This window comes from Rattus norvegicus, chromosome 14 (assembly GCF_036323735.1).
Source record: "Rattus norvegicus strain BN/NHsdMcwi chromosome 14, GRCr8, whole genome shotgun sequence".
NCBI lineage: Eukaryota > Metazoa > Chordata > Mammalia > Rodentia > Muridae > Rattus > Rattus norvegicus.
Window position 1 is genome coordinate 16,833,456 of NC_086032.1, and position 20,407 is coordinate 16,853,862.

The window sequence follows — 20,407 nt, forward strand, 5'->3', positions numbered from 1 at the left end:
CTGACTTCTGACATTTTCCTCTTCTCTATCATCCTAAATTCCCCTGATGACCCCTTCCCAACCAATGATCTGATTAAATAGATTGACAATCTCAACTTTCCAAGGATGACGTATCTGATCTCATATTTTACAGATACCTAAGATACTGTTGACATGAGCTTAGCACTCAGGAAAAGCAACAGTAGAAAGGTCTAGCTGTGAGAAGAGTGACACTAAGCAGCAGACCAGCCACTAGGACATGTCAAGTTACAGGTAGCTATTGTCAAAATAATAGAGCAAATACGTGTGAGTTGCAAATGACTCAAGACCCCTGGAAACAGCATGTGTATTGTACCAGGTACCAAATGAACACAAATGTACGGAGGGTGGGTGGGGGAGGAGGAAGACGAGAAGAAGGAAGATGAGAAGGACCCTGGAGCTCATGATGTTTGGGCAACTCGATTTCAGAATACTGGGAATTTTCCCTCAGGAGTCAGAAATGCTGGGTTCTAGTACCCGGTCAGTCCATTTCCTTTCTTTACTGTATGACCCTGGCCAAGTCCATTTTCCACTGTGTTTCTCAGCCACATCTACAAAATGGTTACGGCCAGGTAAAATGAAGGCTTGAGCTAAGTGCTCTCTCTCTCTCTCTCTCTCTCTCTCTCTCTCTCTGCGTGTGTGTGTCCGTGTGTGTGTCTGTGTGTGTGTGTAAGACTCTCCGTCTCTGCCTCTGTTTTTATTTTATTTTATTTTATTTTATTTTATTTTATTTTATTATTTGAGACAGGGTTTCTCTGTGTAGCCTTGGCTGTCCTTGGAACTCTTATCTATAGACCATGGTGACCTCAAACTCACAAAGATACGCCTGCCTCTGCCTCCCAAGTTCTGGATTAAAGGTGTGTGCCACCACTACCCCAGCCTCAGTTTCTTATAAGTGAAATATCTCATGATTTCATGATGCAAGACCTCCACGGTGTGATACAGAAATGACTTATCATATGTAGCTATAAAATTGGATAAACGGAGAATTCATTTTTTTTTCATTTGCAGCAGCTGCAGTTCCAACGCTCTGTCATCAGGTGCAGCCCACAGTTTACCAAAGAGGACAACACAGAGAAGGAAGATTTCTAACCTCACTGACAGTTTTATTGACTAGCCCTGTTCTAGACCTTTTCTTTCAAAGGAAACCTTGGGAGGCTTCATGTGGATAATACTTATGTATGCGCTGCTGTTGATTTTATTGCGAAGGTAGCTCTTGCTGTCATGATGCTGCCGAGAAATGACACCTATAGAGTGTGACTGCATGTTAGAATGAGCTAGAGGCTACTTTACTGTAGTCCTCACATCCTTTCAGGGTGGAAACCATTTCTCATTTTTATGAAGCATTTTCCCACCAGGCTAGCTTATCAGCATGCTCGCTATCGTTCTCATACCAGGCAGTTTGCATGCGCTCGTCATTGTAAGCCATGGAGGAGAGTAAAACAAAGAAAACCAAGCATTTCTGTGGAAAGTCTTTCTATGCTTTTTTTTTTCTGTGAAAGTAGTTTGTCACTTAGACCTATGGAATACTGTCACCTCCTGCCAATTCGGATGGCATTCCATCTATATTATCTACCATGTCCTAGGCTTGGACAGTACTCTGGCCTTCCTGTGTATAGTGACAGAGGCCCTCGGAGGTACCACGGGTCTATCTGGGTGTAGCTCGACTGTTTTCTTACTTTGACTTCTCCCCAAGCAATGGACTACAGTTGCTTAAAGAAGGGACATTAAAGTTGTCCACCGCACTTTGGAAGACAGTTCAAAAGACACCTGGCAGTCATCCTCCATTTCTCAGGAAGAGGTCAGCATCACTCCATTCCCTGGGCCCCAGTTCACAAGAACCAAGTGTTTTTCTGGCTATCCTTGTCCTCTTCGTCTTCATACAGGAATCTCTACGTCAACTTTTTGGTTCTGCATTTTAGAACAAAGCTGAGTGGGCCCAAATACTAAAACGGAAAAAAGGTCAATTTAATCCATCGACCTAGTGAGCAAATTAAACGGCAAAACCATGCCACCGCCAACACAAAGAGGAGAAAGAAGTGACAGGATTCATTTATGGAAGTGTCACTGCATATCAGGATTGTTTTGGGTAAACTAGTCTTCTATCACCCGACAGTTCATATGGAGATTTTGATGTTTGTCTCTCAAGAGACAAAGACAAAACATAGAAAAATAGGAAAAGCACAGGCTTGATGGTAGAGAGACATGAATTTCAAGGTGGTAGACACTTGCTATGTGTCTGTGTAAGCTTTTACAGGCAGGTTCCTATGGGTGTATATGGGAGTTAGAACAGGTTGTCTTTCATTTTATATTTTGTTTCATATAAGGATCTCCGGAGAAAAGCACAAGAACCTATCCCAAGTCATTGATGTGCACTTGTGCATGACCTAGGGTTAAAGTATGGTTATTATACCTTTGTTAATGCTAAGTTCTCTGCCCAGAGATGGTCCTGCCCACTGTTTTTAAAGAGGCATAATCTTAAACTGGGCATGCTCAGAAATGTTCCCACTTTTATTGGTCATAATGAACCTTTTCCATATGAATGAAAAGGAGTTACCTCTTTGAAGACCCCCTGTGCCCCTCCTCTCTTGTACACCACCTTTCCTTTCCCTTTCATCTTTGTTTTCCCTTTCATGATAGTCTCACTTTCTAGCCCAGGCTAGCTCAGAGTCTACTAGTGTTGATGCAAAAACGCAGGCCTTGTATCTCAAACAGAATGAGAGTTAGTTTGTTCTAGTGCTAAATATGAGTGATCACAGCCATGGAGCACACATTCGGGTATCTAAAATACCATTTTCCAGAATGGTAGTAGTTTCATGAAATTTCTATAGTTATAAAAGAAAAGAAACTCGTAACTTAACACAGTTTTCAAAAACATTGTTATAAACATTAGGCCTGTAGCAAAGTAGAAAAGGTTTCAAATGCCATTGACAAGAATCTTAGCTTTGGGATTGGTGGACACTAGGGGTCTATTAATACAAAAAAGGTTCCATACAATTGCCACATTGATGTCAAGTCAGACACAACGATAGGCAATGAATGCTCCCCATTAAGGGACTAAAGGCAACATAATTTGGTTATAAATCAGTACCATTCCAACTCACCATAACCACAGAACTTATAATTAGTAAGTTAGCCTTACAGAAACTTCAAAATAGATATCCCTCACCCCACCCCGAGAACTTCAGTTCATACCATGGAAACATGGGTAACTCTCCTGTCTCTCAGCCTCTCCAGGACTGGGTTTGCAGGCACACGCCATGACTTGAGCCCTTTGCTTTCTGTTTGTTTGTTTGTTGTTCAGTTGAGAAGAACTTCTTTAGAAGTTATTCCTTATCAGCATTTCTTGTAAAGTGTCTCATTACTCTTCATTTCGAGTTTTTGCTTACTGAGTTTGCACTAACCGAAGACAGAATCCACTGTGTTTAGATGCAGTTGTGGGCAGATTACTTTGATTTATGTAATCTGTTTTCTCATTCAGAAACAGGACCAGAGGTACCAACCTTAACTATGAAGATATTTACCCAACACAATGAACCCCACACAATGGGTGGTACTTCGTTAGCTTTAAGAAGCGCTGGGTTTCCTCTTTCCTTGTCTGTGCCACAGAAGAGCTGAGATTCAAAGCCATGACTCTCAAGTCCACATCTTTTGGACAACTGTAATAAGATCTTGTCAGAGAAGTTCCCCCATCACTGGAGCTCCCAGTCAGACTCCAACATGACCAATTCTTTTGTGTTGGTAGACAATTCCCCATTATTTTATGTTCCTATCCACAGAGGTAAATCTCTTAGGGGTTAAAATAGAGACACATAAACTAGGCATGTCCCAGTGAATTTTATTATGTGACTCTTCAACAAAGCTCCATTATAAAAACACCTCTTCTGTAAGCAAGCTTCTAGAGGAAGGCAGCAACTGACATTTAGCTAGCTTCACGGCACTTCCCTATTATTGAGCTGGTCTTAACTCTAACCAGAGAACAGTGGGTTACTGCCGAAGTATAGTTACCACTTTATTAAAGAGCGTATCCTATTCTCTTTTCTTTCCCATCTTCATACTCTTGGTGTAGTTTAGTTCATCAACTAATGATGCCTGTGGAGCACAATAGCTACCAGCACAGCACGATGACTCTAAGGGTAGAGTTGTGGTGCTCATACCTTGGAGATAACCAACAGCTCTCTAATTGTTCTTAAGACCTACTCAGTAAGTGGGACATCACACCCAGTACTAGAAATCTTGCTAAGTACCCAGTGCAGGGAAGCCATGGGTTTTGGAGAAGAATGGGCAATTACCACTCGACTAAACCAGCATAATTCCCAACTATTTCTAAATATGTGTCCATATACCCACGAATAAATGGAATCCTCACTCCTCATCAAAGAAACTTCCCTTTGCCACAGAGACTAGTTCAGAAAACCACAACCAATCAAAATCCAGAGCTGTAGTGCCCAATCCCAAGGGATATGTCTATATTGCAGTTCCTTTACCTAGGGCTCAGGGATCATTACAAAAGAAAGATGGTTAGAGCAAAAGGATTGGAGAGTTTGCTGCGAGACTGTCTCCTACTAATATCAGAAGCTACACTGGTAAAGTCTCACCAGCATGACTGTCTAAACATGAGCTCAACAAGGACAATAACAAAAGATACTATAAAGTGCATGGGGGAAAGACTGTAAGTCCTTAACCATAAACAAAGAGCTACAGACAACTAAGGAATAATGAGAGCAGAAGAGACATTTTCCCCAAGGAAGAGCACACCGACTGGTTATCCAACACAACAGAAGTAAAAGCATACATACAAGTGACATTATATAGACTGAGAAGGTTACATTAGGGAATATTTATGTATATATAAAAATCATGTAACAAAGATTAATGTAAAAGGGAGATGAATTTAAAATATGGGGTGGTTTGGGCTACAAGAAAGGAAAGGGGTAAAGAATGTAATTATGTAACAATTTCAAAATATAAATCTCAAAATCTCAAAAATGAAATGATTTTGAAAAAGCAATTAAATACCACATTATGCACACATTTCAACATGTCATAAGGAAACCAATTGTTATGGATAATTAATATTTGTTAATAAAACCATGTGTCAACTGAATATAAAAACAAAATTAAATAAGTGAACAGATAAACCATTAAAAAAAAAATCTCACCAGGAATGGTGTCATACACCTTTAGTCCCAGCACCCAGGAGGCAGAGGCAGGCAGATCATGGATTACTGTGAATTAGAGGCCGCCTGGTCTATATAGAGAACTCTGGAGCAGCCAGGACTACATAGAGAGACCCTGTCTCAAAAACCAAAACCAAAACCAAAACAAAAAACTAGTGAATTAAAAAAAATATGTTCCATTTACTTAATGTCAAAATCCCATCTAAGAAAAAGGTTTAATAATAATATAATTACTCTGCTCCAGTTACTGTGGGATTTTGCAAAGAGTCAAGGAGGGCATGGGGATACTGTTTTGCTGTCTTTTTTTTTTTTTAGGTTGAGTTTGCTTCTGGAAGGAAAAGAAATGCAAACGCTCCAAACCAAAAAAAAAAAAAAAAAAATGGAAGAAAGAAGAAAAAAAAAAAAACAACAACAGTGTCTTACAATGTCATAGTCTGCACTTCCAGGAGAGAAGAAGTTATGCTCAGGACTTTTCTTGCTTATCACAGGTCTGGTTAGCCTCTGTTTGCTTGGTGTGGAGAAATAGTCTGTGTATGCTTAGAAAAATCCTCCCAGTTTAGACTCTTGGGAATGGCCTGTTATTTTGGCTTGGAATTTCTTTTGTAAACAGCTCCCTCTCCAACACACTTATATAAAAATGGTCCCATGGGATGAAGGCCACCGATGTACTCAACCTTACCTCTGTCTGATGCCCTCAGAGCACCATTGCTGTCATGTAATGAACAGGCACAAGCTAGTGTCATAAGATTGTCATGGAGTCCTGGCTCTGCTCTGTAGCCTTTGCACATGTCACTCAATTCTGTGTCATGGCTTCTCTCCTGTCTGTAATGGGACCTCTCATCGATAGTCAGAATCTTGTAAAGACTGGCACTTTGTACATGAATGCTCTGAGGAATCCACAAGGCATTTTATGATTTTTTTTCTTATTAGAATTTAGAGAGCAAGAGGCTAAAGAACTCTGCCTGCTGAGATGCACTTCCCAATTATAAACAAAACCTCATGCTTTCCACTAGTCTGATTTCTGTGAAGATACCCAGAGACAATATTCCTTCTACAACAATGTATTTCAAACAGGGGTATTAAAATAGCAATGACGCATACTCAAGGCTTAAGCAGGAAGACCTTTGAGGATGACCTTACTCCTTCCTCAGGTATGAACCTCAAACGTCCTAGGCATCCTATAATGATAATACAAACTTTGTTTATAGTAACAAAGTGTTATTGCTCCCTTGTGCAAACCTTGTGACCGGCACTTTTTCCTTATGAGCTGTCATCCCACCCAGTGTAACTTAGGAATCACCTGTGATCTCATCCGGGTTCCTAAGCAACCCTGTGAGATACAACTCCAGAAGCCACCAAAACGGTATATATAGCTATTGCAAAGACAATTATATCATGTCTCCCTCTTGGGACACCTACACCCATGCTCTTGGGCGTATGCTCTTCTTTTCCTAAGCATCTGTTTCTTGGTTGATTTTGGTTGATTGTTTGTCAAATTGACACAAGCTTGAGTCATCTGGGAAAGGAGAACCTCAGTTGAGAAAATGCCCACTTCCAAACTGGCCTGGAGGGAAGGCTGTAGATGGTTGCTGAGGAAGGGCCTAGCTCACTGCAGGCAGTGCTGCTCTTGGACAGTTAGTCATGTGGTAAATAAGAAAGCAAACTGAGTAAGCCAGGAGAAGCAATCCAGTAAGCAGTATTCCTCCATGGTCTCTGCCTGAGTTCTTGATGATGGACTCTAGTCTATAAGTCAAATCAATCCTTTGCTCCTCAACTTGGTTTTGGTCAGGGTTTTATCATAGCAGTAAAGAATCCAGACAGCTATCTTTAAACTCTCTGCTGAAATCTATGTCAAAGAATCTTTTCAATCAACCTCAACTTTACTTCTTGTTTTGAAATTCTGTTCTGCAGTGAAACCAAGAATCTTGGCTTCACCTGAGTAGAAATGAACCCTGAAACAAGGTACCAGGCTGTTGTCAGAGACAGTGTAGAGCCCTGTGTCTCTCTCTTATCTCCCCCTGCCTTTATTATTCAAAGTGGCTTCTAAACTATTGAGCTTTGTGTATTAAGGAGGAGGGTGTTGTTGTAGTTGTTTACTTTTGAGCTGAGGATTGAATTCAAGGCTTCCCTATGGTAGATGAATACACTATCTACCCTTAAATTGGGTCTTTTGAGATACTCTTTATTGGACTCTGGTGAATGATACACCAGACCAAGAAGTCAAGACGACCATGACTGACTTCCGTGTCTATTGACACAACTCAGTCAATTTGCCCTCTCCATGTCCTGATCCACAACTTGAAAGGTCACCTTCTACCTCTGAGGCAAATGAGGACAAAATGAATGGGCATGTTGGAAGCCACAGCCCAAGTAAGCTTAAATAATTACTAAAACATTCTGAGGAGGCTTGTTTTGAGGAGGTTTTTGTGGTTGTTTTGAAGAAGTCTAAATCATGTAATGGTCAGTATCACAAAAGGAATATCAGATGTTAACTTCATTTGGAAGTACAGAACCAAGGTATTGGGTCACATCCACAAGTCTTCTCTCAAAGAAAGCAGTGACCATCAGAACACATATGTTTGATATGTTCAGGCAGTTCATGGTCTTCCAGGTGTTCATTGTGAGAGTCAACAGAATTTGGGAAAGCCTAAGCTTAAGAAACCATTTTCAATCACAAGCAACAGATGCCAAAATAACCCTTACTCCTTTTATTTAATGGATGGCAATGAGGCAAGGCTCCTCTAAGTGACCTTATCACAACTACGAAATGCAATTTCAAGTAAGATTTTTTTATCTTAGTTTTTAAAATCGGAAAACATTGTAAGTAAGTTCATTTGTTGGACTTTATTTCAGTCACCAGAACATGCCATTTATAATCTATGTTAAATTAAACCTATGCAGATCTTAATCATTTTCCATAGTAGAAACTGAATTTTTATTTCAAATGGTGCCATACAAGAGAAAATCACTGACCGAGTTAACTTAGTATCCCTTTGAAAACCATGGCCTGACTCTTTTAGAAGGAAACATTACATGACTTCAGCCTAAATTTTTATGATGGATTTTGATCTGTTAATTTGCCCAAATTTACATAGCTCCCAGGTAATTTCCTGTATTTTACAGAATTTCTTACCACAAAGAATAAAACCGAAACAAAGCAAAAAAGCAAAAACAAATAAACAAGCAAAAAACAAATAAACCAAAAGAAAACCCCAAAACAAGAATTACTCAAGTATAAAATTTTTAAAAAATTCATTTTCATAAAAGTAAAATCAAGAAAATATATAAACAGTATAATCTGCACATTCAGCACAATGAGGGCCAACATCACTAGTGCTGATGGGACCCACTACTTTTCTCTATGATCACAGCCAGGGGAAATTGCTCTCTTGCAGCTGCAGGGTGGGTGGGGGTATCTTCTGAACATGTTAGGGTAGGCCATCTACCTCAGATGTGTTAAGAAAACAGGCAGTCAGGACTATTCCATGCATACCAAGGGCTGGCATTGGGTTTTGCATTGTTCTTGTAGTTCCAAGGCAGGTGTTGCATTTAGGAGGGAAGTCATGTACTCAAACACAGGTCAGGTTAGGGTGATTAGAACCCTTCAGGTTGGGGTGGGGATGTAGCTCAATTGGTGGGGAGCTTGAGTAGAATGCACGAAGCCCTGGGTTAGACCACAGCACCGTCTAAACTTGACATGGTGACATGACACACACCTGTCCTCCCAACACCCGGAAGGAGGAGGGAGGAGGATAAGAAATTCAAGGTTATCTTGACTATGCAGCAAGTTTGAGGCCAGTCTGGATATAGGAGACCCTCTCTTAACAGTCAAACAAACAAGAAAAAGGAGGAGGAAGAAGAAGAGGAGGAGGAGGAGGAGGAGGAAGAGGAGGAGGAGGAGGAGAAAGGAGAAGGAGAAGGAAGAATGAAGAAGGAGGAGGAGAAAGGAGGAGGAGAAGGAGGAAGGATGAGGAGGAGGAGGGGAGGAGGAGGAGGGGGAGGAGAAGGAGAAGGAGAAGGAGAAGGAGAAGGAGAAGGAGAAGGAGAAGGAGAAGAAGAAGAAGAAGAAGAAGAAGAAGAAGAAGAAGAAGAAGAAGAAGAAGAGGAAGAAGAAGAAGAAGGAGGAGGAGGAGGAGGAGGAGGAGGAGGAGAAGAAGAAGAAGAAGAAGAAGAAGAAGAAGAAGAAGAAGAAGAAGAAGAAGAAGAAGAAGAAGAAGAAGAAGAAGAAAACAACTGTCAATGATTATGCAGCAAAGAATATAAACATACCCCATTCCAAGATGCTGCTATAGGTAAAGCTGGGCCAGAGTAAATAACAGATCAAAACAAACAAACAAACAAACACACCAACAAACCACCAACACTCTTCCTATTAGTAAATGGCATGCGCCAGTGAGCCTTGACTCTGCAACTTCCCAGAAACCTTAAACCCAAGCCTGATTGTCAAGGACTCCTTAGTCATTTCCCCTAGAACTCCAACCATGTTAGAAGGCTCTTGGTTCTTCTTGGGTAGTTCTTGCTTGAACAGTGTCTGTTCCCTCTCAGGAGTTTCCAGAGGCATTTCTTGTGGCTGTTGAACCTGGAGCTTTGAGGTCTATTCAGGATCTCGTCCTAGATTTCCCTGATGTTTCAAGTCAGGTCTCAAGTTGTAAGAGATGCTATCTCTGAAAGGGTAGCCAGTCCAAACATGGGGGGGGGGGACCTGTAAACTCTAAATCAGCTTGGCTTGCCAAATGAGACAGTAGCCTCCCTCACCAGCTGTGACCCACTTTCAGATCAGGCCCTCCAGGGTCGGAGGGGCCCCAGTCTGCTTGGTTCCCTGGGTCATATGTCTCTGGAGAGGCGGGGATGTTCTCAGATGTCAGTAGTAGAAAAGCTCACTTTCAAATTTGAACGTTTCTTGTCATTTCTTTTATTCTTGGAGAGTTATCATCCAGCCCAATCTCCCACGGAAAAGTTTGGTCACTCCAACATGTGCCCCGAAGCAGACATATGAGCTGCCTGACCTGCTCACCCTTTACATAAGCAAGATCTCCAGATTAACTCTTTCACTTTAGATGTTTCAGAAACCTCTCTACTCCTGGTCTCTCCAGCACCGGTGCTAGACACCTGAGTCTTTCGGTGTTGTTTTGGTGGCTCTATGACTTCCTCTGAGATTTTAGAAATATGATGACACAATTCTCTCACTTTGCAACTGCTCATGTCGGCATGAGCCTGGTTCTCATGAAAGACGTTTGTTTATAGACTCGGGACTTGATCCCTCTCTTCACTACCTACATAGGCAGATAGCCTAAGTCACTAAATCTTCTACGGATGAAATTATATTTTTCCAGAGAAAGGAGTTTCAAGTGCTAATTTTCATTCTGAATAGCTGTAATTAAAAAGGTCCTCAAGTATGTAGGCTCAAAACCAAATAAATATTTGTTTGTGGTTATTACTCAGAAGAGAGTGATATGATTATAGGTTTTATAGTATAAAGTATTTTACTTGTCTATGAGTTTCTCTAGAAATATGTGGATCACTGGAATATTAATTTTCTCTAATGAGACATCTTATGTTACTTGAGAGCCTTTAGAAAATTCTAATTATTTTAGTAAGGAGGAAAACAGAAGGAAACATATTACATCATACATACCATCCCCCCCCCCACACACACAGATACACAGGGCCACACACCTACGTACTCCCATGCACATTCACATACACACACACACAGACATATACATGTACACAGTGCACACATACATACTTTCACAGGCACACACAGTCATAAACACACAAACACACACACTATGCAGAACCGAGAAAGGGGTACTTTTTACAAATGAATCCTGTCCCACAGGAGTGCAGAGTCCAGGTTCCCTGTTTTTACACAGCAATGAGCTGCACTGAGAAGGAGCAGCGGCTAATTTCATCTCCTGCAGCCTCTCTCTCAGCTATACAATATAAGAAGCCTAGAGAAGAAGTGACAGGGGACTAAAGACTTTCCATCGCCTCCCCAAATAGCACACACACTATTTCTATTGCCTTGTCCAAATCAGAAAGTTCTAGAACTGCCTTATAGCCTCTCATACGTGGCAGGTTAGCCTGCCAATCAAAGCTGCTATTGGTTTAGTACAATCCACTCTGTCTGGAGCTGTAATGGGGGGCATTGAGAACCTGATTCATTTAGACTGCTGGTTTCCAATGAGTCTCATATTTTAGAAGTCTATAATATTTCATTCCTTACCCTTTTTTCCTAATTTTTCTCTTGTCCATTACAAGTGTGCTTTTAGAATTTAATGGCCAGGAACTGGGTAGGATGTCTCTTTGTAATAAAGAAAAAGTTTTTTAATCCCCACTGAATTGAGATGGAGAAACATCTGAACTAAACAGCCTTAGTCTTTTACCATAGAGAAGAATAAATAAATGAGCATAGATCAGGTAAGACCCTGAGCTGGTAGAAGCTGGAAGGGGAGAGAAAGCTTCCAAGAGAGCAGAAGCCTTGATTCCTTTTCAGACCTGTGAGAGAACAAATGGCCGCTGTTTAAAGCCATATAATCTTTGTGGTAATTTATTACTGAGCCTAAGGAAACCAAGACAATAAGCTAGTCTATATTTACACTGAGCTTGGCAGGTTGGCATGGTTTGGGAGGGAGGGGGGGAGACGACAAGAAGCTCCTTTGCAGTGAGTAATGCTTAGGGACAAGACTGATTTTTGCAACCTCTATTGCTGGATAATGAAGAAAATAGAAGACAGTGTCCCAGGAAGGCCTTCTTCCTTCTGAATATCTCCAGTCTTAGTTGATGACACCAGGACAGGTCTCTGGAGTCCCAAGTTCAAAGGAGGAATGTGTCTTTTTAGTGACACTAAAATCCCAGAGAGAAAAGCTCCTTTGATATATCCCTTATACTATGGCTGCTGTTGAGGCTGAGAAGGAGAGAGGGGCCACCCATGGCAATCACTAGGTTTGACACCTTCCTGCATCTCCACAAGGACATTTGCTATCGGAAGCCCACTACATTCTGGAAGGTTTGTTCGATTTTTAGCGCCTGAGGAATTGTTTATTTATACTTAGAGAAATGCACATGACTGTGTGTTTTAAAACAAAATCATCAACTGATTTGTGGCTGTTGTTTTATTTTGTTTGGAGACTGAGTCTCATGCACCTCAGATTGGTCTTGAACTCACTAGGTATGCAACTAAGGAGCCTTAATACCTGCCCCTCCTGAGTCACCCACATGCTGGAATTCCAGGCTGGTTTATAGGCTGTTTTTATGATACATTTCAAAGGTTAAACTGTCATTTGCAAGAACAATCTCGTGTTTAAACAAGAGCACACACCTATACAGAAACACAGCTCACATGCTTTTGTTTCTTTCCCCAACAAATGTATTTTTCAGAGGATTGCCTGGACTGCCTTTTTCCTCTAAAAGTCCCCACAAAGGTTAGCACTAGCTGTCCTCGTTGAGTCTTTAGAGGACAGTCCTTGCTGCGTTCGCATGAATAGACAGAGTGGAATTTTCTTCCATAAGAATGTGCTGGTGGTGTGACTGTGCAAACATAGCAAGCATCTTTGGAAAGCAATTATAATTCCTTTCTAAATCTCATTTGTTCCTGGGTCATCAGGCCACTGGGCTCTGCCATGCTTCCCCTATGTCTTCTGTGCTACTTCTAGGTCCATATTGTACCCATCTTTGTGCATCTTCCAATTCACACACTTGATATTGTGTATCCCTGGCTGTTTACTCTATGAAGGTATTATTTTTTCCAAAAGTAAGTCCTGTGGTGCTCCATGGTCATTTACATTCCTATGAGTGGCAGTGGACAATGTCTTTCTGTTGATCTGTGTTAATATGTCACTTTAATAACTGACTATAAGCCTTTGAGTCTTAACTCTTAAGAAGAAAGGGCAAGATTGTAAGGCTTTCCCCCCCCTGAATTAGGGAAGTTTTTGTTTACATGAAAACATGAGTCTACATTCCACCATCAACTAGCTGTGAGACCTTGGACTCCATATCTCTAAGCTTCAGTTTCTTTAGCTCAATTTGACAAGCATTGAGCATTTGCCCCATGGGTTCATGAGATGGAGAAGCATGAAGCTAAGACATGTCCCTTTTTCTCTAGAGGCTCAGATACCCAAACAACTCAAAGAAATCTGAGCTTGCAAGCTGGCAAATTCTGGGGAGTGGAAAACAGTGGGGAGAGCTATGCAGCATGAGGAAGTAGGCTAGCAGAGTCCTGGAGAGACACCGCAAGTCTCCCTTCTAGAGACCGATTCGCCAAGGACAATGTATGTGTCGCTTAGCCTTTTATGCTATGATTACCCACACTGCCTTGTCCTCTAGAAGGATCCCAAGCCACTTGCCAAAAAGGGCAGGGCTTACCTCTGTAATCAACAGTGAGGTCTGGCAAACCTCCTTTCTAAAAGCTCTTTTAAAAATAATTTTAATTTTTATTGGAAATAGACTTTCTTTCATGTAAGATATTCTGGTTATTTTCTCCCAACACCACCAGTTCCTCAAAGAAATTAAATTCCTCATCATCCCACCCACCCAAATCCTTCCTACTTCTCACTCTTATTAGAAAACAAACAAGTAAATTAAGAAAAAATAAAAGAAAATAAAGAAGCAAACACATGCAGAAATCCCATAAAAACATAAAACCAGAAGCCATAGCATATAAGAAAAGACCTATAATGTTTAAAAAAGACCATACAAAGCACTATGACACAAAACATCTCCAAAAATACCATTAGGTTCATTTTGTTTTGGCCACCTACTGCAGGGCCTGTCTATTAGTGTGGGTTGTATATCCAGTGAGACGCCATTTTTTTTCTTTTCTTTTGTCAGTTGGAGATAGGCTCTGGGTTAGGATGGAGATCTTTTCTAAAACTCTTTTCTAACAAGAATGGAATCAACTACTAAATGGAGGAGTGTAATGAATCCCTCTGTACCCTTTACTCATTCTCAACAGTCACTAATTGGCCACCATTTCTTCATATAACATCACAACCTATTTTTCAACTCCTGTATTATTTTGAAGCAAATCTTAGGGACAATAACATTTCTCTGTAACTCTAATGATAACGTTGAAAACCACAGTGTTTGCCAACAATCCTTATCATGGTTAAACAAAACGAAACCTCAGCCGCATTAAAGAGCAAATCAATGTTCTCCTTCACAATTGTGTCCTAACCTTCATCACTTAATTTTAGAGATATGATTGCTTCAGAATCAGAATAAGTCACACAGGTGGGATTTGTTGCTCTGTTCTTATGTCTCCATTCAGTCTACAGATCTCTCCTGCCCCTGCACATCTTTCTCTCAACCTCTTTCTTTTATTTCCAACAATCTACTCATTGAAGAAACCAGGCTGTTGATTTTGCCAACACTCCTGTTGTCGCTTTCTGTCTTCATTCCCATGATATCCACTATCTCCTTCCCCAGTTGGCTGATGAAGCTTGATGGGATGTTGGTCCCTTTAAATGCGGTAGGGCTATATTAAAAGGGATGTCGTGGGACAGAGAGTATCTGGTGATAGCACACTTCAAGATGTAGGCAGCCACCGACAATCAAACGCCACAGACTCACAAGGCTGTGCCTTAGGGTACTGTTTCTATTGTGCCTTCTGGACTGTCTAGCTTCAATACTTCTGCAGTGACAGCTGTCATCTCATCACCAAATGTTTACTCACACGGTGGGGCATTCACAAAAATCAAGGCAGAGTGAGATCCAGAAACCAACCAACAAACCTATTTGATCCTCTGTGGTTGTGTGCTATTTTTCAAAATAATTTGTTGGTTTATTAAGCATCCTCTAGTGAGGATCAATAACATCTGTACTATTTCATTGTTCTGGTTTCAAGATCATTTTGTACTTACAGCAAACACAATGAGGAAGTTTCAGTCTATTCCAATTATGATTCTCACCGATGATCAAATTGCACCGTCTTTGATCAGCAAGTTTCATTAAGCATCTTTGAGTCCTTTTGGTAAGCCTTGAGAAGGTCTTACTTCCTGGTCTAATGAAATACTGTAGCCATCTAATCAGGCTAGAATTAGCTACCTCCGTAAGGAGCTGTCACTCTTGTTAGTGAAAATGGCACTTAGACTGTACCATGTAAACACCTGGTAGAGTCCTAAGCCTATTTAAGTCCATTCCCATTTCTTAGTAGGGGAATAGTCAATCTCGCCTGCCCTAAATGGGTCTCCAAAAACTAATGATCCTGTGTGAGGACCGTGACCTTAATGTCACTGAATGTCAAATGATGCAAGCCAGGCTTACGACCAAGGCTGTAATTGTGGGAATCAAAATTGGGAACCCAAAGCAACTTAGCAATTATCTTGGCAGTTCAATATAGTGAGGGTAGAGATGGGTAAAGGTGAACATTGTAGGTTCAAATCCTAGCTCTGTTGCTTATCAACTGCCTGTGAATTGCTTATTAGGTTTTGAAGGTCTGTGCCCTTGACTGAAAAGTGGGTACAGGGTTGCATTCTTAACAAGGCTATTGGAGGATCAGTTGATTTTGTAGAGGAAACAAACACAGAGTGATGTGTGGCACCCAGTAAAGCTAAAACTTGTAACAAGCTGGTCCCAAGGAATGTGCAGTTTTGTTAAAACTGAAGGGGTTGGCTGGAATCAGGCTTCAGTTTCTGCTTGTCCCATCTGCCTGTCTGGCAGTGTTTCCAGCACACCTGCATTATTCTCTAAAAACGTTGCAGAGGATTAATAATGGCTTCTCTAGCATCTTCTTAAGCCACATTCTATTGATTGCTTTGTTGAAAAGATGATATCATATATTGAATGTTGCCAAAGGAAATAAATAAATAATATATCCTTCCGAGGTCTATTTTTCTTATTTGATATCTAAATCGACAACTTTCACTTTGAGAAAGCTTAGGATGTTTTTCAAAAGTGGATCCCATAGTCATAGAGGCTGAAGAGATGTTAGCTTTTAGAAGAAGAGAACACTAACATCATGCCTTTAGCGCTGACCTGATAGCTCAGAGCCCCTTAATGATCCAAGATGCCACCATCCTCAGTAAGGGTGGTCCCCCTATATAGTACATGAGCTTTAGAAACTACAGTGTTATTATGTTGTCATTTTCCCAGAACCCTCTCTGCCCATTACATTGATGCTGCCCTGTAAACCTTTCTGTGGTAACTTGTTTCTCTATGACTTTATGTTTAAGGCTCCATCAGAATGACTTTTAAGTCAATACGCTGAGAATTGCATCTAGTGGTTGCTGTAGCCTCATGAACTGTTGCAAAAGATGGGACTTGAAATATTTATAATGTTATTGAAAAATTCAGAGAAGGTGGGGGAATGACGAGAGAGAGAGAGAGAGAGAGAGAGAGAGAGAGAGAGAGAGAGAAAGAGACTGACTCACTGAATCCTTCTAACCTCCTTTAATGCAGCCATACACTTATTCCATAGCTTTCTTTATTCATAGATTGACAATGCTAAACTGTAGCCATGTCTACACTGTAGTGTAGCCCCACCACTCTTTAGAGCAGTCACTAGTGCTGCTTTGGATGGATAGTGACTGCAAGCTAGCTTCTCTGAGCAGCTCTGCTCTCTGCTTTACTCCGGCTGTAGCCACAGTCGATTTTGAGATTTGGGGTCCCGCAACCATTTCTCGTTGCAGCATGCTAGTGCAGTTCTCCATCCAGTAAGACACGAGGTCCTGCTTTTCATCTTGCTCACCTCACCTACTTCTCTCATCATTGTTCTTGGAGGAGAAGGGGTAGGGGATGGGAGAGGAGGGCAGCAGATCACCTGGCTTGCAAAAGCACCGTCTTAACACTACACATATTCCCTGCAGGCCCTGAACTGCAGGCCCAGGGCCACTTGAGTCTGATAACTCTCTGGTCATGGTCAAGGCTGCTGAACTTGGAGGGTGGTGAGTTTGCCCTTCTGAAGAATGGAACGAAATAAACAAGCCAAATGTTTTAAATAATGCATCAGTTTTTTTTTTCCCTCGCAAGTTACTTCTCTGGGTTGATATCATCAAGATCAGTAAGGTCCTACATCTATAAAGATCATATTCTTTCTGGTAGCTTCTACATATGCAGTTGTTCCTATTTTGAATAATCAAGAAAACACAGAAATGGTTTTGGTATGCTAAGGAGGAGACACGTGCCATGCTGGGTACCTTTAACACCAACCATGTCAAGAGGTGTTAGCCACCCGCAGGATAAATATCCAGTACCCTCCCATTCATCCTCTCTATTCTAGAACACGGGTTTGATTTTAGCTGGAATTTCAGCATCATTTCAAACTATTTCTTGGACTAAAACTTTAAGCTCATATTTCAGACTCATTAAGAAAGAGGTTATGCAGAGTCTCCAAGGCCAAGAAAGTCCCCATTATATCCTTGAGCATATTAGTGACCGGCTTACACTTTCCCCACTCGGGGTCGGAATTTACTTAACTTTTTCTGGCTTTCCTGGGATGCTGCCAATGGTATTGCCTTCAGACTCAAATCACTTTTCATCACTAAGCTGTTTTTAGTTATTGAGAGAATTCTCAAAATGGTTCAAATAGTGGTCCTCCATTGTAGCCCCAGCCTCAGCCTTTCTAGCTAAGCTCAAAGGGGACATTTAAAAAAAATGGCTAGAGAGTTAAGAATTTTCAACTAGTCTGAACTGGTGTCCATAATGCAGGAAAATGCTACCACTTAGAAGAATTTCAGAATTCCATACATGTATAGCTGTAAAATAGTGGGTTTTAAAACTTAGATTTTGCATGTTAATGTTTCTTTCCTCTACAGTGAGAACCAAAGGCCTGACTACTGTTTTTATAAAACACCATATGCAAGCGCTACTAGGCATAAACAACATAGTCAGCAAATTTTCCACGCCTCATTTTTGGATGACTTATGAAACATTTTCGATTGGCGTTTGGCCAATCTTGAAAGTATATTTTGAGCCCCTACTGTGTGTCATGAAATATTCTTCCCATGAGGACTGGCCGAAAAAGTAGGAAAGACAAAAATCCCTGTCTGCTTAAAGCTGTGTTGTAGTGCGAGGTAGCAGTGAGGGATGGCGGGAGACAGGCAGTGAAGGAGGCACAGACAGAGTTAGGTACGTGTATCAGGAACATAGACTTGGCCATGAGATTCTACTGTAATTTCAACATATTGGTCAGGGTAAGGTCTATGGGGAAGGTGCCATTTGGGTTCTACAATGTCCCTCAATGGTTCACTTATTGAGGGTTTGATTCCCAGTTCCTTGTTGGAAAGTGTTGGTGGAGCCTGTAAGAAATGACATAGTGAAGGCTTTTAGCTCACTGGAGGAGTGCCCTCTGAGGGCATTTTGAGACAGCGTTCCTTTCCTTTCACTCCCCTATGCTCAGTCAGAGGGTAAGCAGGTTTCTGCCACCCTGTGTTTCTACCATGAAGTGCTTTCCCAACAGTCAGCTATTTCAGAACTGAAACCTGCCAAACTGAGGAATCAGTCGCCCTCTCTCCTGGTTATCTTGAGTATTTGGTGTAGTTTCAGAAGGGTGACCAACAACGGCAGTCTAGAGGAGGTTAGGGAAGTCTCTGTGAAACTAGAAGAAAGAGGAGTCAACCACAGCATGCTATAAGAAAGATGGCAGGGGGTGGAGGTGGGGTTGGGGTAGGGGTGAGGTAGCAGGTAGGGGTAGGGGCGGGATAGGGGCATGCTTCTGGGGCAAAGTGAACAAGTGACTCCAGAAAAGAAGACAACCAGGTTCCAAAGCAAATGGGCCAGATGTTGATTGTTTCTTTATGGATTTGGCTTTCTGTCAAGTGCAGCAGGAGGCCTTTACAGGACTTAGCCTGGAGCAGGGACACGCAACACCCAGGCATTTCCAAAAGCCCCAACATGTCCCTGTGCAGAGCAGATCTCAGGAAGGGAAGGCCGAGAAGTGATGGATCTGGAAAGCCCTTGTGGTACTCAAGGAAAAAGAGGGTGGTGGCTCTGCTCAGGACCAGGCAATGGAAGTGCTTGCCTGGAATCATCTTAAAGAACTGAATGGAGGATGCTAAGAGGAAGAAGGCCTCCTAGCTCTAAATTTACATTATCTACTTTCATTCAAACATCCGATAATCTCTTTAACTCTGCTTCCCTTTAACTCTGGGCCCCTTGCTATGCCCAGTCATCTAGGGAAAATTTGACTAGCTCAAGCCATCTTCCTAACCTGTTTCTACAAGTAATTTGAACATCATACTTCCCTCCCAAGCATTTCCTAGAATTAAATGATGAAAGACCATTTGTTCTTGAAGGTTGACCTGCTGTCCCTGCTTAGATATACTCGATCAGTGCTTCAAAGCAGGAGAATTTTGGGGCTTTCCTCTCATGATGTCACTTCCATCAATATTGCAATTTTTAAGGCAAAAGACCCAGAACTCCTTTTTGTTGTTGCGATTTATGTGCATGTTGACATGAGAACACCCATGGCACACATGCAGCCAGTTCACCCAAACCTTGCCTTCTTACCAGGCCAAGAAAGAGGTCCTCAGTTTCCCAGACTTTGTAAAGATTTTCACACAAGCAAGTGGCAGAGAGGCCCCCTCCTACTCTATCAAATCCCCTCTCTCTGTTACAGACCTGTGTCTCTGCACCTGGGTACCAAGAATTTAAACACTTGCATGGCAAAGACTTTACCTACGGTTCCATCTCCTCAGTCCTCTGGGACTCACAATGGTGGAGCCATCATGAGAGACTAGTGACTTATAAGTGTCCCAGGGAGCTGCCTTGAGTCCCCTACCAGGCAGGTACTCAAAAACAAAGCACCATGTCCTAATGAGAAAGTACACTCTTATGACCAGAACCACTAGCACCTTGACCATGAGCTCAACAACCTCTGGAATTTCTAAGAAATAGTTTATTGTTGTTTATAAGCTACCTCATTTGTGGACCAGGCTGGTATAACAGAACGAGTGGATTGAGATCTCAGACATTTTTCTAATCAGCTCCTAAGAGGCTAACACTATCAGTAGTTTTCCATCATGGATGCAATGATGGGTAAATAAACCCAGTAATAAGGTTATGCTTTGAGATTACACAAAGCAGGGAAGAATGTTACAAATGTAAAACATAACATATTTTATTAATTATATATTAGCAGATGCCAACAGTAGCCCCAACTTTACAACCACAAGCAGGAGAAAAACCATTCCCTCTCTACCCAATTCCTTTCATGTTCAACACCCATATTGAACATTAACTCTTCGTTGTCTTGCTTATAGAAAAGAAAA

General features: G+C 41.5%; 1 protein-coding gene and 1 long non-coding RNA gene across 10 annotated transcripts in view; one reads left to right on the forward strand and one right to left on the reverse strand.

Annotated features, from left to right (window-relative positions):
• Parm1 (prostate androgen-regulated mucin-like protein 1) overlaps positions 1-20,407 on the reverse strand; it is a 109,030-nt gene that overhangs the window by 80,915 nt on the left and 7,708 nt on the right. The gene's annotated exons all lie outside the window — the stretch shown is intronic.
• LOC120096579 (uncharacterized) overlaps positions 1-20,407 on the forward strand; it is a 131,992-nt gene that overhangs the window by 37,780 nt on the left and 73,805 nt on the right. For 7 of the 9 annotated variants that reach the window (XR_010057477.1, XR_010057481.1, XR_010057478.1 and 4 more), the window contains one exon: positions 1,030-5,610. The exons of the other annotated variants lie outside the window; for them this stretch is intronic. This is a non-coding gene — a long non-coding RNA (uncharacterized LOC120096579). Of the gene's footprint in view, positions 1-1,029; positions 5,611-20,407 lie in introns of those variants that run through there. 9 annotated transcript variants of the gene reach the window in all.